The sequence below is a fragment of the Mesoplodon mirus genome (genome assembly GCF_964341445.2).
Source record: "Mesoplodon mirus genome assembly, chromosome: 11".
NCBI classification, from domain to species: domain Eukaryota; kingdom Metazoa; phylum Chordata; class Mammalia; order Artiodactyla; family Ziphiidae; genus Mesoplodon; species Mesoplodon mirus.
Genome location: NC_138987.1, coordinates 33,752,578 through 33,769,575, shown reverse-complemented (window position 1 = coordinate 33,769,575; position 16,998 = coordinate 33,752,578).

The following is a 16,998-nucleotide window of genomic DNA, read 5'->3' as shown; positions in this document are numbered from 1 at the left end:
CCTGCCCCCCAGTGCAGAGTGGCTCAGTCAGTAAGCAGGTGCACATAAGGAAGTGATGTGCAAAGAAGCTTCACGTGGCAATAGTAAACCTCCCGCGTGTGCTCACTTTCCTAGTCTTCCCTGCCCTGCCCCCCCATTTGTTTTACTATTGCACATGGACCATTTGTTGTAGCCATCTCCTTCCTTACTGGGCTCTCTGTTACCGCCCCCCTCCCATAACCCATGACCACTTTCATCTTTTTCTAAAAATGCCATCCCTTGCTCAAGAATTTTCAATGGCTCCCCATTGTTTAAGATATAAAACCTGGGGCTTCCCTGGTGGCGCAGCGGTTGAGAGCCTGCCTGCCGATGCAGGCTACACGGGTTCGTGCCCCGGTCCGGGAGGATCCCACATGCCGCGGAGCGGCTGGGCCCGTGAGCCGTGGCCGCTGAGCCTGCGCGTCCGGAGCCTGTGCTCTGCACCGGGAGAGGCCACAACAGTGAGAGGCCTGCGTACCGCAAAAAAAAAAAAAAAAAAAAAGAAAGAAAAAAAAGATATAAAACCTAAACTCCTTAGCCCAGCACACAAGGCCTCCAACCAGGATCTGATTCCCACCATGCCTCACCATTAGCCTGCATTTCAGCCAATCAAACCACGTCTGGGTCCCTAGAGAAGCTGGGATTTCCCTCCTCTGGTCCTTTGTATATGCTGATCCCTCTATCTGGGAAACCTTTTTCTCTATCTACCCTTTGAACTTCTACACATCCTTCAAAGCATGTCCACACCTCTCCCCACAAAGCCTCCTCGCCTTTCTAATCGTGTGGATCTCATCCTCGTCTGGACTCCCGTGGCAACAAAAGCTGACTCTTGCACTGTGGAGAACTGACCAGCCCCTTAAGCCTCAGTTTCTTCATCTGTAAAGTGGGTGTTATACTAGTAGCTACCTCATATGTTGTTGGGAGGATTATAAAACCCATAAAGGGTCTCCCACTGGGGGGCCTTGCATACAGTGGCCTTCGCCATGGTTACTTCGTCTATGGCCTGTGATACACCCCGTCTCACGTTTTGGACACATGCCTCATCATCCCCACTTACATGTGAGCTCCTCGGAGAGGGGACGGAGCCTGATTCATCTTTGAATTCCCACATCATTAAGGACAGCATCTTGCACATTGAGTTTTTAATAAATGCTTATTGAATTGTGCTCAACTGAACAGCCTCAGAGCAGAAGAATGCACAGGCTCTCCTTGGAGACAGGAGGAAGGGAAGGGCGGACACAGGGAGGCAGTTCTGTTTAGTCCTAACAGCACCACTTACAAGAAGGGAAACTGAGGCTCAGCGAGGCTGTGCAAAGCCAGGCAGCTAATGAGGGGCTGAGTTGGGATCTCAGAGACCTTTCTCCAAAGGGAAATCAGGCATTTACCCAATCAATGTACTGTCACATCTCTGGCCACTTTTCTGGAGCAACGTTTTCTATCCCTGGTAGTCACCCGGGGGAGCTTTTAAATGATAACAAAGCCCAGGCTCCCACTCAGAGATGCTGATTTAATTGCTCTGGGGTTGGGCCTGACATCCACACTGTTTAAAGCTCCCCCAAGTGATTCTAATGTGCAGCCAGAGTTGCTAGAGCAGTGGTTTGTCAAAGTGTGGTCCCTGGACCAGCAGCATCACAGCATCTAGGACTTGTGAGAAATACAGACCCCACCCCAGACCCTCTGAATCTGAAGCTCTAGGGCGGGTTTTAATCAGCCCTTTCAGTAATTCCAATGCCAAAGTTTGAGAACCACTGACCAGAAGATTAGAGTTGGCAAAACCTTATATGTCATGCGGCTCAGCCTTCTTATTTTGCAGACAAAGAGATGGTTTGTGGCTTCACCAAGTTCAACACGTGTTAATGACAAGCTAGATCCAGAGCCCAGGTACTGACTCCTAGCACAGGGCTCTTTCCTGCTTGAATGTACCATCCAGGGCCACGCAGCCCCTAATTGGGTCTCCGGTCCCAGCAGGCCCAGGCATCAGAATCAGCCTTGAGCCTTTGGCAGAGGACAGTGGGTCACCAGCTGCACGAGCCTGGCTGGATCAGGGGCACAGGGTCAGGTGCTAGCCAGTGCAGAGAACAGCTAGTTGGAGTAAACTGACACCACACCTCGCATTACAGGACCCTTCCAAACACCCCTGGAAGTGGAGAGATAAGAACATAGGGGGTGCTCCCCAGGCCAAAGGTCTGCAGGAGCACAGTTGAACCAGCCACACCCTGTGCCCTTCCCCTCATCTGATCACTTCTGCCTCCTTCTGAGCTGAGATGGTACTTGTCACATAGTAGGTGCCCAGTAAAAGTTCACTAAATGAATGACTGAATGAATAGTGGTCAGTTTTCTCTTCTTTGCAACAGGAATATTGGGTCAGATCCTCTCTGAAGCCGCATCTGATTCCACATTTCTAAGCTGAATGAATCCCACTACAAGGTGACTCAGGTGCCTTCTAGCATACGCAGTTTTTATGAGAATTAGAAAAAGGCACCTCCTCTAGGCAGAGGCAGCTCCTCTCTGAGGCTTACGCTTTGGAAGAGAAAAGCACAAGCTGAATTTCCTTACCTGAGTGCCCTTGAGCAGTGAGCAACCTGTACAACCATACAGGGCAGCCCCTTGTGACAGTTTTGCAGGGACCAGTGATGACCAGGAGGGTGTGATCATTATACCAGGCCAGGCCAAGCTGAGGGTGTGGCCAGAAAAGAAACAACTAGAGTGAACCAGAGGCTTTAATCATAACAAGGACCATTCATGCAGCCCCTACTCCTCGCAGGCACTGGGTTGATCCCTGTAACTACAAGAACCCATTTTAGCCAGGCCACAGCCCTCTGTGGGGGTGGCACTAGGATCCTCATTGGTAAATGAGGAAACTGAGACTGGGAGGGACTCCACGGGCTTAAAGACACCTGGGTAAGGAAGTAACAGATCTTGCACTGGCACTAAGTCTGCTTGATGGCAGTGGCTTTCTGTGGGTGGGACTTGCCCTCAGCTGCAGCAGCAGCAATAAACACAGCTGCTTGTGTGTATGAAAATGATCATGGCCATGATCTCCATGCATGCTCCCAGTGAAGTAAGCAGGGAAGGGTCTTTGTTCCCATTTTACAGCTGATAGAACTGAAGCTCAGAGATGTGCAGTGACTTGCCCAAACTCATTTGACTAGTAAGAGGCAGAGCCTGGATTGTAAAATATCTAGGTCTTTGAATAACTAGTCCTTTGGTCTTTTTATGATATCCTATTGCCTTCTTAAGGCTTGGCCTAAACATGCTATAACAAGCCCTCTCACCCATCCACCCAACATCATCATCATCATCACCATCTCCATCATCATCACCTCCATCATCATCTCTGTCATCATACCTATCATCATCATCATCATCACCATCTCCATCTTCATCTCTGTCATCATACCTACCATCATCATCATCACCATCATCATCATCATCTCCATCATCATCACCTCCATCATCATCTGTCATCATACCTATCATCACCTCCATCATCATCACCTCCATCATCATCTCTGTCGTCATCATCATCATCACCTCCCAAGCTCATGGAACTTCTGCTTCTCTCCAGATGTTTATTGGGCCCCTTGGCCTTGACTCGATGTGATCCAGATGGAGGCAGAAGGACAGCCCAACTTCCCTTAGCCTTGTCCTTTGGCCGGGACTCCACTGATGTCTTCTCCATCCTCTATCACATCTGATCATCCCACAGCCCCAGGAAACATGCAGAACAAAACATGACACGGAAGAGAAGCTGAGGCAGAAGAGGTTAAATGGCAATGGAAGAACAATAGGCCTTCCAACCTAATATTTATCAACTGCTTCCCTTACACCAGGCTCAAGGTGGGGAGACAGGCCCTGTCCTAATCATGCTACACAATTAACTCCTTTAACTTCCTCAACAACCCTTGTTATCCCCATTTTCTGGACAAGGAGACTGAGGCTCTGAGAGGTGAAGTGACTGGGCCAAGGTCATTCAGCTCTAATTGGTGCAGCTGGGATCCTGACTCTGTCTGGGACTCTGAAGCCAGTGCTCTCTCTGCCATAGGAAGTTCCCTACAGTGTGGCATTCTGGCTGCTCTTCTGGGGTAAGGCATCCTGATTCTGACCTGGAATCTGCCCTGGGCCCCTTTAACCGGGGGGTGCCAAGGACCCTAGGAGTTAGCATGGCCCTCTGGATTCAGACAGCCAGCTGAGCCGCTGGCCTAGGACCTCTTGTCTATAGAGAAGTGCCTGTAAACCCTCAATTCAAGAGAGATTGAGGGAGGCCAGACACAGAGACTCAGCCAAACACCGTGTAACTTTGCAGCCTGGCCCCAGGTTCCCCCTCCGTCTCTGGCGTTACTCCCGGGAGTGATGAGGCAGAGAGGTGCCTTGGCTCTTTCTTCTTCCACCAGAACCCTTTCCATCACCATTGTCCACCCCTTCATTCACCGTTATGAGCCAGGTGTCGTAGACAGGGCACAAGCTTGGCCACCAAGCAATCTTGGATTCAAATCCTGGCCCTGCCTCTCACCTTATCTTGCCCTTGGATGAACTAGTTCTCTGCTTGATCGCAACTGCCTCGGTTGCCTCATCTGTCAAATGGGCTGTTGTGAGGACTCATTCATCCCATCATTCAGTCATTCAACAAACACTTAGAGAACACTGGGCTGGGAGCGTACAGTCTAGCAGAGAAGGGAGAGAGCCTGTGATTTGAGGAGTGCATTGGAGTTGACCAGAGAAAGAGTGTTTCAAGCAGAGGGAACAGGACACGCAAAGGAAGAGAAAGAGTGGCCCGCTGGAAGAACAGAAACACACCCAAATTGGCGGGAAAGCCAGGAAAAGTTTTCCTGGCTTTCCAGGAAAGATGAGGCTCAGGAGAAAAGCAGGGGCCAGACAGGCCGAGCGGCACTTGGCACACAGTAGGCACTCAGTCAAAGTGAGTTGCCTTCCCCTGAGCCCGGAGCTGAACCCCAAGCCCCAGGTGCAGGCCAGTCCTCGTGGAGAGCGAGGAGTCTACTTCCTCTCCTGGTTGGTACTCGGCACTTCTGCTAATGCCACGTAATACAGTGGGCTCATTACCTCTGAGTGCTGAGCTGGGAGGCAGCGGGTAGAGGTTTGCCAACTACCTCGGATCTGCCAGAAATAGAACCCAGTGTTCCAGGATGCTAGTGACCGTGGCCTTGGTGTATTTCTCTTTCCTTTAGTGGTCTCCAGCCGATGGGTTGTTTGAAGAAGAGGAAAGCAGGGTAGTGGAAGACAGGCCGAGCCAGCTGTACAGAACCCCAGCTCCAGGCCCATGCAGTTGGAAGGTGAGCCTCGCTCTATGCACCAAATGTGCTTTTCTAAAGCCGTGCATAATCCAAATTTGTGTAATTCACATCTTATTTTCCATCTGGGTTCCATGATCCCTATCAACTCCTCGCAGAAGTTTGTCTATAAATATGGCCACTCACAATTCTTCCCATGGAGAGGTGGGGTTTATTTCCTCCCCACTGGAGTCTGGGACACTGTGTGACTGTGGACTTGCTTTGACCAATAGAATGTGGCAGAAGTGACACCGTGCCACTTCCAGGCTGGGGACCAAGAGGCCAGGAAGCTTCTGCTTTCACTCTCTCAGAATCCAGCCACCATGTAGTTAGGAAATCCAGGCTGTCATAGGAGAAGGAGAGACCAGGTGGTGAGAAAGGCCATGTGGAGGATGAGAGGCCATGTGACATGCCCTTCTAGAACCTTCCAGCCACAAGCTGAATGCAGCTGCATGTGTGTCCAGTCTATTTCCTCTCTTGGTCAGCACCCAGTACTTCTCTTGTCTAGTCCATGTGAAACAGGAGCCCTGTCCAGCCTACCAGAGAAGCATAAGAAATCATAAAACCGTTGTTATGTTAAGTCCCAACTTTTGGGATGGTCTGTTATATAACAAAAGACAGCAGAAATGGATCCATTTGCTTTTTGTCTTCTAACCCTCAATTCTGACCACAGTGTCTGCAAGGATGTACAGACCCATCAAATACCAGAAAGAAAACTGACTTATTCTGAGCCAACCATGAGCATCCAGTGAATCCTTATTTTTCCCACCAAGTCACTTTGTTTCATATCAAGGATGCCTCAGAAGAGCGCCTGTGTGTCCCTTCTGCCTCTCAGTTCCTTTTCCCTACTCACCCCGCCCCAGCAAGTCCTGTGATCTTTTTTAACCCCACCCTCCCCTGGGATCCTGGCTCAATTTCAGAGGAAATATACAAGGCTTATGAGTTTCTGGCTGTCTTCTAGAATATTCTTAGCATTGTGTTCTAAGCAGAGGCTTTATGTCTTACAGACTTTTCAGAGGCTACAAGGCATGTGAACCCTTCTCTTGCTAACATCACCTTTCATGACATAATGAGTGTGCCGGTGTGCTTAACGAGACTTTCTCCTTGCTCTCTTATAGGGGAGGAGGTGGGAGAACACCCTGCCCGGCCACAGGAAGAATGAGGGACAACCCGGGAAACTGGAGGGCCCTGTGCCCTTCTCCCAGGAACTGCACGCTCCTGCAATCCGGAATGTGATCACTTCTCAGAGATGCCATCAGCTGGGGCCGAGGCCTGGCGCTCAGAGATGGGTCTGCTGCTAGCCCCCAGGAGAAGCTTCAATTACAAAGTGTTTCCCTGCCCGGCTCATACTCACACCCCAGCCTGGGGGTCCCTGCTTTGTAGAATGTTTTATTGGACAAATAGATGAGTGAATGAACTTCATGAGAGAATGGTGGGATGATTAAATGAATGAAAAGGTAAATGAATGAGTGGAGATCCAATGACTGCTACCATAGTCAATTTACCTGCGAGGCCAATAGGTTCTATCCCATTCCACAGCCTGGATCCAGACACATTACAGCTACAACTTCTGCCTCTTTTTTTTTTTTTTTTTTTTTTGCGGTATGCGGGCCTCTCACTGTTGTGGCCTCTCCCGTTGCGGAGCACAGGCTCCGGATGCGCAGGCCCAGCGGCCATGGCTCACGGACCCAGCCGCTCCGCGGCATATGGGATCCTCCCAGACCGGGGCACGAACCCGTATCCCCTGCATCGGCAGGCGGACTCTCAACCACTGCGCCACCAGGGAGGCCTTACAACTTCTGCCTCTTTGATGGGCCATGGAGCCATCTGACTCTGTGTGGAAAAGCAAGGCTCCTAGACATTTTGTCCTACGTTTCCCTCTTTCCATCCCAGGCTGTATCATTAAGATTAGGATTATTTAACTGTAAACTACAGAAAATCCAAAATAAAAGAGGATTAAACCAGAGAGTTTATTTCTTGCTCAGGCAAATGAATTCTGGAGGTGAGGGGGCTGTTCTACAGAGCCAGAGATCCAGGCTGCTTCCAGCTTTCTGCTCCACCCTCCCTGGGATATGACCTCATCCTCAAGGTCCAAAATGGTGACTCAAGGCTAGCCATCACTTCACAATCTCATAAGCAGAGGAAGGGGTGAAGAAGGGCATACCCCCTTTTCTCTAAGGATATGTTCTGAAAATCGGCCAGAACTGAGTCATATGGCTACACCAGGCTTGCAAGGGAGGCTGGGAAGGGTGACCTTTATTCTGAATGACCCTGTGTCCCGCTGAATTTGGGATTCTGTTATTAAGGAAAAAAGAGAGAACTGATACTGGAGAGTCATCCAGTAGGCTCTGCCACAATGATTAAGAGAACCATTACCTGGGAGCCCACACTGGCCCACCATTCCATCCTGGGGACCCACTTTTGTTTCTCTACTATGAGTTCCCTAAAAGCAGGGAGACATTAATCGTGTGTGGATTCTCAATATCCAGAGCAGGGTCTGGCACGTAATAGGTGCTCATCTATTCAGTAAATACAAATATATTTCAGCCTCTACTGTGTGTCAAGACACTGGTCTACCTGCTGGGTATAGGATGGAAAACCAGACAGGCTTTCAAGGAGCTGCTTCAACTCCTGCTGTCAAGGAGCTGATGTTGTAGAGTGAAGAGGGGGATAATAATAGTTATAACATAGGATATAAAGTAGTAACTATAATAAATACACATAATATAATAAAAGGTCACATAATGATTAGTGCTCTTCAGAAAATGGACACGGGCCAGGTGTGTGACAGGGTGATGAGGAGCTACCGTGGACAGGTGCTCAGGGAGGTGCATTTCTGCAGGATGAGGCAAGGGGGGAAAACCAGGGGAACCTCTGTGGGAAGCGCGTTCCAAGCAGAGGGAACAGCAAGTACAGATGCCCCGAGGCAGGCGTGCACTCAGTGTGTCCGTGGAAAAGCAAGGAAGCTTGGGAGCCTGTGAAGGAGTAAGTGAAGAAGTGAAGTGAAGGGCTTCCCTGGTGGCGCAGTGGTTGAGAGTCCGCCTGCCGATGCAGGGGACACGGGTTCGTGCCCCGATCCCGGAAGATCCCACATGCCGCGGAGCGGCTGGGCCCGCGAGCCATGGCCGCGGAGCCTGTGTGTCCGGAGCCTGTGCTCCGCAACGGGAGAGGCCACAGCAGTGAGAGGCCCGCGTACAGCAAAAAAAAAAAAAAAAAAAAAAAAAAAAGAAGTGAAGTGAAGAATGAATGAATGAATGAACGGTGAGCAGCGTATGTCCCGGCAGAAGCAACCCCGGGCTGCACACAGGAAGGTGTGTGTTGTCTCTGGTTAACAGCGGGACCTTGTTGATGGTCGGTTCCCTCCTCTACACAATTGGGATAATACAAGCCCCTGCCTACTTGGTCGAGAGAATCAAATGCAAGAAGCACTTGGAATTATATAAAGCAGACTGTATCTGTGGACTCCGAGTATTGCCACGATTATTACGAAGCCACAGTCAGATGACTTCCCACTCAAAGTTGGCCAGGAGAGGGTCCTTTCTGACTCCACCCTGATGACAGGCTGTCTCGGGGGAACCCTGACAGTGGCAGCCCCCTGCCTTCCCCTGGGGCTCCCCCATTTCCCCTCTCCTATCTTCCCTCCCTCCCCCCTGCCTTTCTCCAACATTTCCTGGTGCCCTCTGTGGGCCAGGCCCTGTGCAAGAAGACCCTGCCCTCTGAATTCCCAAGTCCATTGTGAAAACAGACTGCCAAACAGGTTGGGACACTAGAGCTTTCACGGAGGTCTGTGCAAGTTGCCTGGGAGCATCTAAATCTGCCTGGAGGACTAAGACCTGAGGCTGGGCCAAGGCAGGGGGCCACTGGGCTACGAATCGGGCCTGATTCTAGTTCTAGTTCAGTCCCCAACTCGCTGTTTGACCTTGGACACCCTCTCTCCCCCACCATTCCGGGCCTTAGCTTCTGCTGTAAAAAGAGATGGTGATTGTATACCCTGGCAATCTCCCACGTGGTGCTTTTGCCAACCGAGGGGCCCAGCTGTGCTTGCCCTGAAGGGTGTAGACAAGAACAGAGAAACCTCCGTGCAGCTCGTCAGGAGAAAGGCCCAGCCTCCCACTCCGCCCAGCCGGGCAGTGCGCTCCCTCCCGGTTCAGGCAGGTGTTCAGGCAGAGGTGGGGATGCCTTAGAGAGAATCTAAAAGCCCAATGGCGACTTGGAGTGATGGTGGTTGAGGCCTCTTGCCACAGATTCTGGGAGCCTAGGAACAGTTCTAAGGGCAACAGAAGGTCAGACACAGGAAGACGTCTGGTTTGGAAGCCATGATGCCAGGACGTCTAGGGAGAGGCTCGTGCAGCGAAGCTGGATTGTCTGCGGAGGTTGCAACAGGAGGTGGGGTTGAATGGGTGAACGGCTTGAGGTTCCGGGTGGGAGAGCTTCAAGCAGTCTAACTGTCAGACAACCTGATGCTGGCCAAGTCACTGAGCTTCCCCAAGCCTCGGTTTCCCCATCTGTAAAATGAGGATGCTGAGAGAATTCGAGAGAGTACCTCAAGGCTAGTTCAGTGCTCAGCACCCAGCGGGCCCTCCGTCATCGGCGGTTTCTGGGCCTGTTGTGTCACCAGAAGGATGCTCACCCACCTCCCCACTCGTGACCATGGAATCCTGATCTCACCGCCCAAGCCCAGGGAAGCCACCTGCTTGCTGTAATCTTGAAACCGGTCCCAGACCTGGTTTCTCTCTCCATCTTGCCTGACAAGCCCCCAGAATCACTCCTGGTTTTTTTCTTCCTCATTTTCCCCTGGGGGCTTTTTAATTTCTTCCTCTGTATCATAAACACAAAACAAGTGTTTCAACGTCTGCCTCGAAGGCAATCTGGGAAGCAGAGCAGCTCTTACATAAAGACCAGATGAAGCCCACGCTCGCCAGAAGGGCCATCTGGACGCTTGCCCTGCCACCCATTCCTCCCTCCCTCCGTCCACTCAGGAACCACTGTTAGTTCATAATTAAGGACTGTAGAAGGAGCTGGAGGGGGCAGTGATGAGGGAGCCTAATGTAGGTTAACCGCCCAGTTGCCCTGGCCTTGGGTGGCCCCACCTGCAAGCCAAAGCTCGCCCCCCACCCCCGTTCCCAGTCCACTTCCCAAGTCCATGATCCTCCCACCTGGGGTCCTGGCATTGGAGCAGGAGCCCCGCCATAGCAGAGAAGCTGGAGGAGAGGAAGGCAATAGAGCCTACTCGTTACTCTCCCAGATGCAGGGGAGAGAAAGCCTGGGTGTGGCTCTCAGCACCCGCACCCCTGGCCTGTGTAACTGGAAGTACATCGCTGGGTCTCTCTGAACCTCAGTTTCCTCATCTGCAAAATGGAAATAATACTGATACCTACTTTATAGGTTTGTTGTCACGATTCATTGAGATCATGCCTGCAAAGTGCTTAGCTAAGGATCTGCTTTAAAAAAAAAAAAGTTTATCTTCATTAGGGAAAGGTGGGCTGGGGAGACGTCTGGCTTTGACCAGCCTCAGCCTTCATGGCCACACATCCCAGGAGGGTGGGACATAGTAGGGAAAAAGCATTAGGTTTTGGTGTGCATGGTGAAAATTCAAACTTTGGCTAATATCAACTTTGGGTGGCTAATCTTAACACTGACCAGCTACTGAGGTTCCAGGTTACTATTAAACCATTAGTTGAATAAAAACAAACTTTTTAAACAAAATGATCATTAAATTAGCAGTGTTAAAAGCTGCTAGGATGGCCTGGAGAAGTACACATCATGCCTCTAAGGGCAGAGGATGAGACACCTTTGTCTCTTCAAGCTACACTGAGACCATGGGGTCAAGCAGATTCAGCTTCTCCCTGTTCAGTTTAACTAGCTGGGTAAACTTCCTCTGGGCCACTTACTACCTGCCCTCTCTACTGACGGGCAATGGGGACACGTCCCTGTCCTTCTGGAACTCTGGGTCCAGGGGAGGACAAGACGGGTAAACAGGCAGTTAGGATGGAGCGTGCAGAATGCTTTGATGGGGGCACGTGAGGACCATAGGGGCCTGTGGAGGGGTCTGTGTGCTGGCACCGGGCGAAGTACTGGGGTCGTGGACACTGCCCCAGACAGGCTTAGGGTCAAAGTGACTGACAACACATGGGGTTCAAGTGACGAAACCCAGTCCTGTTCAGGATTATGGTGAGACCAACAAGGAAAATATAGATGCAAGCACATTCTGGAAAAGTACAGAGTGGCCTGCAAATGCTAGCTAGTTTTTTTCAGTGATGATTTACCATTACTCAGTCTATGTTAACATAATGCTAGTTTGGATTTATGAAAACACGGCACACCTGCAGCTTTCAAGCACGCAGCGTGTGCACGTATGCACACACATGTGGACACGAGCATACACATATGACATGAGAAGGGTCTGCATGGTGTTGACGGCAGTGAGTTCCATCTGGGATTACTAGGAGGTGTTACTGGGATTACTAGGAACAGTGAATCTTGTGGTGAGCCTAGAACTCCCAGCGGACAGAACTGGAACGGGGACCCTTGGAGCAGGCAGTGCTCACCATCAGGTGAGCTGGACACATCCTCTTCCCCCCCTCAACCCCCAGCCAGCTAAAGATAGGGGAGGCTGCTCCCTCTGGGCTGGCCTCTGTCTCCCAACCCCCATGCCATGGTCATCCAAAGAGACAGGTATGTGCACCCAGAATGAGTCCTGGAGAACGACCAAGGCCAGCACTGGCCCCAGGCTGCAGGTGTCTGTTGCTACTGCATAAATCATGATTGGGCCCAATCAAGCATCTTCCCCCAGAGGAACGCTCTCTGCCTCCCAGATGCTATCTTCCCCCAGGAAGCCAGGTGGCACTTATGTGACCCTTCTTCAACAGATGGCGAGCAGGGGCGAGCCTCCCACCTGGTCAGGCTTACGTTTCCCAAGCTGGAACCAGTCTCTGCAGAGATCCACGCAAAGCCCAGCAGACTGCTGCTCTGCTCATGCAGCTCCCGGCTCAGGAGCCCCCCGAGGCTCCCCACCCTTTGCATCCTCAGCAACCCCTTCTCCGGCTGCTCCCCTCAACGAACTCCTACTAGAGTCACCCCAGCATTCTTACAGCTCCTTAAACATTCTGCGCATGCCCACCTCCGTGGCTTTGCCATCCACTCCCCAAATGGTCTCCCTTCCCATCTGGTTCCGGGCCATTCCAAGGGCTGCATCCACAGGGCTGGGTTTGGTCAGCTGAACCCCACGTGCTGTCAGTCACTTTGACCCTAAGCCTGTCTGGGGCAGTGTGCACGATCCCAGTGCTTCGCCCGGTGCCAGCACATGGACCCCTCCACAGGCCCCTGTGGTCCTCCTGTGCCCCCATCAAAGCATTCTGCACGCTCCATCCTAACTGCCTGTTTACCCGTCTTGTCCTCCCCTGGACCCAGAGTTCCAGAAGGACAGGGACGTGTCCCCATTGCCCGTCAGTGTCTATCTCCGTCTCCTTTGTATTCTCAGGGCCTAGAATAAACCCTCGATTCAGAATGAATGGAAGGAAGAAAGAAAGAATGAATAGATGTATTATTTGTTGGAGGAAAGCCGGATATCTCCAGACTCCTCCAGTTCATCAACTCTCTATTTAAGAAACCCTCAAGCCAGCACAACTTCCTATTATTATCTCTTATTCCATCCTTTATATCAGGATCGTTGTCTAAAATGCCTCGGGAGCAGTTTTAACTCAATTCCAGAAAAGATAAATAGCTTATGCCTGACACAGACGAGTAAATAACTCAGATTATCTATTTTTGCCCTGGTTTCTTACGTTGACAAGGCAATCGAGCTGACGTGGCATTGCACTGATCCAGTAATTGCTTTCATAACATGACCTTTAGAATGCTACACATTTTCATGCAGAGAAATTCGGTTAAACTCTGTAACTTACTCTGGATATCACATGTCTTTGAATATGCTTCGGCCAAGAGTAACCAAATGTGAGAGGACCAGATAAGAAAGATGGAGGATTAATTACTCATCTTGGTTGAGCATTGCTGGTGAGTGGGCATGATTCATTTTCTTGAGAGGTAGGGAAGGAGAATGGGAGACAGAGGGATGGGGGTGGGACAGAAACACAGACAGAAACAGAGGGAGGCAAGGCTGGGGGTGGGGATTATCTGGACCATTTGTGGGATGCCCTGCTCCCCCATCAATGGGACTCTGGGCTCTTCTGGCCCCAGCTGGCAGTGACAGCAAGAGCAACGGCTGCATGCTTTCTCACCTCTCTCACGTGTGTCGCATTGCCACCTTCTGGAGAGCTTTGACGTCCATCATCTCACGTGATCATCCACCCTGAGGCCTGCGAAAGAGCAGATGTGCTATCTTGAACCCCAGCATCCTCCGGAAGGGCTCATACCAGGGCATCCTCCCTATGCTGGCTGAGCAACAGGCAGGGACTTGCTCTTCCCCAGGGGGCCCCTTCTGGCCTCGATGGCACCCGTGGTTAGAAGGTGTGTGCAGTGGAAAGCAAGCCTGTGGGCTTTGGAGCCAAACGTGAGCTCCGCCTCTGGTCGGCTCTGAGACTTTGAGTCATGACCTTTCTCTTCCTGGGCCTCTGCCTCCTGGGCTTTGAACTGGGGGCATGGCGGGGTTCCCCCTCGGGGAGATGATAGGAGCATTGCAGTGATTAGGAGTGCAGGCGTCCAAGTGGGCAGAGCTGGGCTCAAGTTCTTGTACTGTCGCTTTCAAGATAGATGACCTCAGGCACATTGCTGAATCTACATGGGCCTCAGTTTCTCCATCTGGAAAATGAGGATGATAACAGCACCTCTCATAGGATCATTGTGAAAATTAAATGAAACCAAGTACGTTGGGACCAAGGGAAAGTAATGATACTGGCCAACACCCACACAACAATTACTAAACACTTACTATTCACCAGGCTTTGTTCTGGGGTTCATGTATGTATGTCTATGTGTACATACACTGTAATCCTTACAGCTACTCCTGAGTTGGGTAACATTATTATCCCTAGTTTATGGATGAGGAAACTGAGACTCAGAGATGGGAAGTAACTCTCCCAGGACCACACAGCTGGTTAGTGGCAGAGCCAAGATTCGAACCCAGGCTGTCTGGGTCCAGACACTGCGTCCTTACCCTAACCTTTACAGCCTCTCAGCAAGGACTTCATAAAACTCAAGCTGTTTCTCTTCAGAACTCAGACACACTGCAAATGCTTAATGCAAGCTCACTTTCCCTACCCCTACCCCATGGCCCTCGTGTGGAATTGAAATCTGTCCCTTAGTTATAGTGTCTGCTCATTGTCCCCAGGACCTGTCTCTAACCATCTCTTCTTCGTGCCTTGTCACAGCCATTCTGCTGCTTGGAGAGCAATTAGCCAATTTCCCATCCACATCTTCTCCAGGCTAACCTTTGTCCCCATTCCCAATGGGAACTCTCACTGATTTCTCATTCATAAATTTGCATTAACGACCCTCCATGTACCAGGCACTGGGCTGAGCACAAGATAGAGCCTGATCTCTTGGTTCTCCCACTCCAGTGGGTGGACTAGGGGATCCCTGTCCCATTCTGATGACTCCTTGTGGGACCCTCGCCAGTTTTGCTATGTCCCTCTAAATACTGGGGCCAAGAAATCAGCCCAGCACTGCTTTGAGCCTTCATAGCCACCCTGGGAAGTGGGCAAGACAGCAATTATTGTCCCCCTGTGACCGATGAGGTCACTGAAGCCCAGAGAGGGAAAGTGACTTGCCCAAGGCCACACAGCAAATCCAGGTTTCACAGATTCACACATCTGGCTTCAGTCTCCTAACTCTCAGGGTGACACTTCCCTTGGATTTGGAGGAGGGAGGAGCAGGAGCTTTTTTGGGGAGAGGGGGAGCACCAGACCTTGACTTTCTTGGCGTCTCTGCCCACTGAGATTTGCAGGACCTGGCTGGTGAAAGCAAAATTACCACCTGCTTCAATTCTTCCCCCAACTCAGGGGATGCAGGGGGCACCTGATGCTCTACCCCTGGTCTGCAAAATATAAAAGCTAAAAAAATATCCCTGAGAAGTTAAAATTAGTTTTCCACCTTCTCCTGCCCCAGAAAGAGCTAAGAAATCACCTGGAAGGAACTTTTTCCTTTCTGGAAGCTGAGAGGGGTACTGGTGAGGGTGTTGAGGTTGGGGCCTGAAGGGTTGTTTTTCTCCCCAGCCTCATTTTCCATTTCCCACAGAGAAGGCACAGCACCTGATTCTATTTTAATATTAAAAGCCGAAAAGAGAGGTGTTTCTGCCCCAGGCCTGGCCGCCCATGACAGCGTCAAGAGGCATTGTGGCTTAGCACATGGCTCGAGGGAGGGAGTCCTGAGGGTCATGTGCCTGGCAGTTAAGGCCGGCTCCAGACAGCAGTGCCAAGAGGGAGAGGGGCTGCCGGGAAGCAGGGAGAGTGCAAGTCTCCTGGTTCAGTCCCCAGCCCCACCCCGACTCTGGACTGTGAACCCCTTCTTTCCCTTGTCTAGGCCTCAATCTTCTCATCTGTAAAGTGGGCTCATACTGCCTACCTGAGTGGAATCAAGTAAGATGGGGAAGGGCGAAGAAGGGACCCCCTTTAACTGGATGTTGTCTTTGAAGTAGCCGCCAGGCAGGGGACAGGGACATAGTCACAATCCCATGCGACCACTTATGATGTTGTACTTCTTCTAGATATGGAGAAATGGAAGCTTGGGGAAGCCAGCAATGCTGGTATTCAGGCCTGAATCTCAGCAACTGCAGGGCCCAAGCTCTTTCCAAACAGCCCATCTGACTGTACTTTGCAAACTCTTCTTTGCCTTTTGAGTCTGAATGACCATTACCAGGCTTGATCCAGGGAAGCAACCTGAGCACCATGGTGGGCCCTCAGACTGCCCTCAAGTCGGAGGCCCTGAAGCCCCTCCTTGGAGCAGGACCACCAGGGGGCCCTCTCCCAGCTCCCATCCACTCCTGCATCCCCGTCCCCAGAGACAGTCCTCCTGCATTCCAATGCCCTGTGCAGCAGAGGTGCCCCTGCACATCTACCTTACACACAGGAACTGCTCACAGAGAATGACAGAAGGAGCAGGGGATGGCAGTTTCCATAGCAACGCTGGGTTTCTCATTCCCGGCACATAAAATGCCAAAACTGGGTTGGGGTGGTGCGGTCCCCTCTCCCGTTGGAGAGGAGTCTCTTCCTCCGTCCCCTGCCGCCACCATCTCCACCTTGCTTGGTCCCATTCAGACCTCGGGGGAGGGGCTGGGACACTTGGACCCACAAAGGCTATTAAACTTGACTCCATGGATGACAGGCCCACCGGGGGCTGAGGACAGCCTGAGGGACGTTTCAGTCGACCGTGACCTTGTGCAGCGGGAGCTGGGAAAGAAAAAGAGGGGAAGGGAGAGAGGACAAGACTGTCCCCACCTCACCCCCACCCGGGGAGAGTACTGTCCATAAACAGTGAGCCCTGTCAAAGGGGCTGCTGGGTACCCCCAGATGATGCTGACTCTTACTGAAGCCAAAGACCTGGCCTTGGGATCACGTGGACCTGAGACCAAGGCCAAGTCCGGGCCTTGGCACTGATCAACGTGTGGTCTTTGCTCTCTGAGCTTGAGTTTATTCATCTGGAAAATGGGAGAAATAAGAGACTCCAGCCCCTGTGGTGCCATGCTCGGTACCTCAGAGTGCAAAACATGATGCTCATTCTTACTGCTTTGTGATTATTA